The sequence below is a fragment of the Gymnoscopelus braueri genome, assembly GCF_963280865.1.
Source record: "Gymnoscopelus braueri genome assembly, chromosome: 22".
NCBI classification, from domain to species: domain Eukaryota; kingdom Metazoa; phylum Chordata; class Actinopteri; order Myctophiformes; family Myctophidae; genus Gymnoscopelus; species Gymnoscopelus braueri.
This window is the reverse complement of record NC_137624.1, coordinates 22,860,840-22,866,865: the sequence shown is the minus strand read 5'-3', so window position 1 is coordinate 22,866,865 and position 6,026 is coordinate 22,860,840.

Below are 6,026 nucleotides of genomic sequence, written 5' to 3'. Positions count from 1 at the left end.
ATTTCCAGTTAAAGTCCTCCGGTAGCCAATACAAAAAGACACAGCCGCAGGTGGCTACTTTAGTAGCCAAGCAGGTGTCCCATACTAGAGCCTCTTCAGCTTAGACCCTCAGACTATCATCACTCAAACTTCCTGTCCCTCTGTATCTCTGGCTTGCATCACCGTTTGGTTCACATGCTCTCTTAGAACAGGCCCAGTTCTGATGCACGGAACGCAAGTCTTGAAGACGACAAGGGTACCACTGACACTTCCTGCTGGACCGGTGTCCATGCATTGTGTGTGATGAACCACACCAGTAATGAGCTATCTGGCCCGGGAAGCACTAAGGAGGTTAATCATTCATGAGGACCAGGCAGCAAGGCCTCCTCCAGTGCTGTGTCCACCAGCCACACTGTGTGTGTGTGTGTGTGTGTGTGTGTGTGTGTGTGTGTGTGTGTGTGTGTCTGTGTGTGTGTGTGTGTGTGTGTGTGTGTGCGTGTGTGCGTGTGTGCATGTGTGCATGTGTGTGTGCGTGCATGCGTGTGGTGTGCGTGCGTGCGTGCGTGCACGGTCTGCACAGCAAAGTCCAGAGCGTTAATTGTTAAGTGTGTGTTGCTGTGTTGGTGTGCGCGTGTGTGCAGGTATGTAATACAAGGATGTTGTAACTCTATCCACCCCGGACCCCTCCTCATCCTCATCCTCTTCCTCCCCACAAAATTACAGCACAGGTGTTCAATTACTGATCTTTGATTAGGCTGATGCATTTCTACCTAATTACCAACCGTTCACTAGAACCGGCAAAATCAAGCCAACCATTTGCTAATTCTTTAAATGTATAATCCTCATGCATTATATCTGTGTACATGCTTTGCGGTTGCCGTACCCGTCTGGGCACCTAGGCTGGTAATCCTATCTGACATTGTGTTGTGGGTCCGACTCCCGATCCCGATGACCTTTGCTGCGTGTCACCCCCCCCCCCCCCCCCCCCCCCATTTCTCTACCCATTTACTGTCAGTCTACTGTTCTACCTATCAATAAAGGCAGAAAAAGCTGTACAAATATATTTTTAAAAAATGTTATAAAGATGTAATAAAAAATATCTGTGTACATATAAGTATGTTGTTTGATGCTGGGAAGATTTTCTCATCACTCTAAATGTGTAAGATTTTCTGCATAAATAATTAATATAAAATGTTTATAAAAACAAATTTCTACATTCTAACAATTTAATATCTAACATTTCAACATAATAACCATAATAACATTTGAATACATTTAGGCATTTGGCCAGAATGGAGTCATAATAAAGCTCACAATAAAATCCTCAGTATACATATAACTCCAAAAGTGTACAAATGGAACCAAATGGATCCATGGTCCATTTGGTTCCATTGGCACACTCTTGTTTTTAATGCATATTTTGTCAGGTGGTGGTTGAGGTGGCTTGTGGCTTGTGGCTTGTGGCTTGTGGTAACAGTAACATTGCCCTCTCACTCAGTCTGTTTAAATTTTAACACTGTGCATCCGGTCAGTATCAACAAGGTCACCTTACACCTTACATGCTTCAAGACAGCGACAGGAAAGACATGACATGAGAGACCAGACTGGAAAAATCCAGATGCAGTCCATTATGCAAATAGTCATGGTTTTCTCTTGGCTTCGTTGAATCATTAAACAGTCAACTGCTCTCAGATTAAAACACACCTGAGCAAGCACACATCCACACACGCTCATGGACGTGCACACACAGACAGGCAGACAGACAAGAAACAGGTCTTATAAGTATTATAACTGTAAAACAAGGTGATTCAAAAGTGGAGAAATGGAGGAGCACTTGAAATGAACAGAGAAAACAAACACACACACACACACACACACACACGCACGCACACACGCACGCACACACGCACGCACGCACGCACACACACACACACACACACACACACACACACACACACACACACACACACACACACACACACACACACACATTCAAGCTCACTCGCAAGCACGCACGCACCTGCATTTGGCCTGCATATACATACTGTATGGTGGCCTCTCTCTGTCCCCTTTAAAACATCAGCCAAGAATGTAGCGATGAGAACTGTATAATCTTAAAGTCACAGTGTCCAGCTTGGAAATGAAAAATAAATGGTTTAAAATATGTTCTGGGTTTGTTTTTCAAACTGATTTTGTCTCATTCTTACATACAATGCAAATGAAAACAAACCGGAACATTGGGTTAGAGACTTTAGTTTTTCACATAGTCAGTCATGATCATTGTCAAAATGATGTTTGGGACAGTGGGACTTACAAAGGCTTTAAATTACTGCAGAGGATTTTGACAGTGTAGAAGTTGGATCACAGGATATCCAAATAAATATTCAGAGGCCAGATTAGTCCCGAACAACGAAACTTTCAACTAATCCTTTATTCATGTGAACAAATAGACCGCTGTGAGTGACCAGTGGGGACCAAGATGCATTGGGGACCAAGATGCACTGTGATGCTACTGTCCCGCTTGTGGTGACTTTGGTGTTGCAGCTTGCAGCTGTATCCTTTAGCTGTGAACATTAGCTCACTGATGCTAATTGTAGTTTAACAAATTCAGGTCTACTTGTTGTACCCTTTAGCTATGTAAATTAACATGCCTTACCTGTCCTTTGCAGTTTAATACATTTAATGTTTGTTTGTTTTTCATATATTTATCTTCCCATCCTATGCACATATGAAAACAAGATTCTATCCCTACAGTCACAACATTTTTTACAATATTCAACAAGATAAACAACCTACCTCTGAGGATTTAGACATTGTTATTCTGGTGTAAATCAATCAATCACAAGTCTGGTGAAGTTTTCTTCTGCTCTGTCCAGTCAAAGTCAGGTCCAGTTCTTGCTGATGATTATGTTCAAAGTCAGAGCTTGTAGGACAACTGAGGACAGAATAGATTCTTTGGACTGGGTATCTGATGAGAGAGAGAGGGAGGGGGGGCAACGTACATCATAGCACGTGAATGTACGTATAATCCCATAATGCAATAGCCTCTGCTTGCTGTCATAGTGTCCTAATTTCCAGCATTTTTTAGGTTATCCTCATTCTTTTGCAGGACTGCAGAAGCTGGAAAGCTTCTAGCAGCTACAGTCAAATCCCTGATGTAAGAAACTGCATTCTTTAGACACCCATCTGCGTTGAACTTGCACACAAATAGTTTGTCCAACTTTGCCACCTTGACCTGTCCACCTATAATCCATCTTTTTTTTTATCTATATAAATCCAAGAATCTGTGTGTGTGTGTGTGTGTGTGTGTGTGTGTGTGTGTGTGTGTGTGTGTGTGTGTGTGTGTGTGTGTGTGTGTGTGTGTGTGTGTGTGTGTGTGTGTGTGTGTGTGTGTGTGTGTGTGTGTGCATGTGTGCGTGCGTGCGTGCGTCTGTGTGTCCCTTTTATGCCCATATATGGAGATATCCGAATTCTCCCAAGTTGGTGCATCATACTGATGTCACAATAGTGATATATTATAGAATGTCCGTAATGTAGTTAATTTAAGTTGAGTCAAAGGTACAATATTTGTCTTTGAAATGTAGTGGAGTCAATATCAAAAAATACTCAAGTAAAGGTTTTATTCTTTTTTTACTTACTTACAGTACTCAACTTAATACACTTATTACTGTCCACCACTGTATTCTGATCACTGTGGTAGTCATGGTAGTGACTTGTCAATTACAACACATAGGCACACCCTAATGCATACTATGCTTTATGTCTATTTAACTCTAGATGGGAACATCATTTACTAATTTAACTAATCATGCTGTATTGAAGAAGACTTGAAACTAGTGATTGAAAACATGAACTCTGAAAATGTTCACTGAGCTAATTAATCAAGTGAGAAGTAGGGTCATTTTCCCAATGACTTAAATAGAACTCTTTTTGCAGTCAGTGGCGTTGCCCCTTGCTGGCCACTAGATAGAATGCAGGATTAAAGACACTTCCACATCAGCTTCATTTTTCAAACATTCTGCATATTCATTAATATTATTCTAGTAAATGGCATACACACCTCTTCATCATAGTTATAACCATGTTATCCACAATCAGCTATCCAGATATCAGATTTGGGCTGGATTTGGACTGCCAGTCTGACCAGTAAGTAAAGCGATGTTTTTCTTCTTTTTTTGTAATGGTTAGTTGCTATGAATTGAACTTATCTTTCCATCTATCACTTTCCCAGAAAAGGTGCATGAAGGTCTCTCTGTTAACATTGCAATTGGGCAAATTGCTTTAGGATGGTGCATCCTCACCAGTGTTAAAGCAAAATTACACTTTGGTAGATGTTTGGGCTGTGCAGTTACCTTGCCATGATGCAACTCCAAATATTGTCCAGCTATCTTTAATAGTTGCTCCGTTAATAGAAATTGATAATACAAAATCGTCTCTCTAGGTGTAACAAGACGTTTAGCACACAAACAAACGCACACAAAGCAAATTGTGCCAGTGTATACAATTTAAAGCCCCAACACAGCTGTTTTTTTTTTTTTTCTTTTGTAAATACTGTTGATTTCACTATTTGAATTAGGAATACGATCTGGATCTTTAAAAAATAAGTTACTGTATAGGCTATAATGCTCTTTTGTTTAAGTAATTTTCTACTAACATATATTTCAGCATGTGACAGTAGCTATTTATTCAGGTAGCAAGGTGAATAAAAGACTATAAATCTGGATTCTGTAATATTGATATAATACGAACCTGTATCATGATCATCTTATGTGATAACTCTTTGACAAAAAAGAAAAAAAAAGCTTAAGATAGGTCAGTCCATGGGTAGCAAAAACAAAACCTGGACAATTCAGATTCAGATTAAAGTTTTTTTAGGGGAAAGTGGCCCTATTGACAGTGGAATTAGAACACCACCTACTGTCAGCTTCTGGATACAACTACTTGTCCTTTGGTTATTATTATTATTATTAATGTATTTTTAGATCATGTTTTAAACTTATCTAACTGGGTGTTAATGTGGTTGGTTAATGGACAATAATTACAATTACAATTCACTTGAAATACTCCTTCAGCACACATATGTTTATTCTGTTTTGCATTTCTTTCTGATTGATGGTGCTGGAGAAAGAAAAACAAAGAAGATGCGTGTCAAAGTGATGTCTATAGGAAGTGATGATGTTCGGTCTGATAATAAAACTGCATATTGATAACATGCATAAAATGTAGCATCAAAATGATCCAATAAACTAATCATTTTGCATTGTGGCATCTCATCTGACAAGATCTTTTGTTCTAAGGCCAGGTATTGCTTCTTTAATGTCCTTCAAGAGTAAACTAATTTCCACAGTCTGCGCATGCCTCATTTAGGAAATAGAAACATATATAAAATCATCCATCCATTCGTGCATACATATTATATTGATGGTGATTCCAAGCTAATAAAACCTACTGCCCACCTTCCTGAAAGGTTAGCATGCTGAAATAAAAGCCATTATTCTTGCATTGATAAAAAGTTTAAAAAAAATAATAATAAACACAAATGCTCTAAAGATAACAAAATACTATAAATACAAATAATGAACAGCATGAGATTTGAGGTTGGTAATGGTATGATTACAGGTAATCCTAATCCATTTCACTGTACAGTAATAAACTGCTGTCAAAACCCTTTCCAAACACTATATGGTAAACAGTTAAAACACACACCCACCCATACCAATATTTACCTGAGTAACATACCAACCAAATTTAGCACCACAGATAAGTACCTTCTCAAAATACTATTGGTAGCCAGCAAGAAGGCTATAACCAGGAAATGGCTGGACAAAAACCCACCAACGAGGGGGGAGTGGATAGCCATTGTACAGAACATATACGAAATGGAGAAACTCACATATTCTGTGAGACTCTGTATGGATACATTTTATAAATACTGGTTAAAATGGATATTATATATGAAAATGGATATTCTTTGAAGGATCTTTATGGATGTAAGGGTTCGAATATATATAAATATATATCTGTATGTAGGTACGAGTATGTGAATC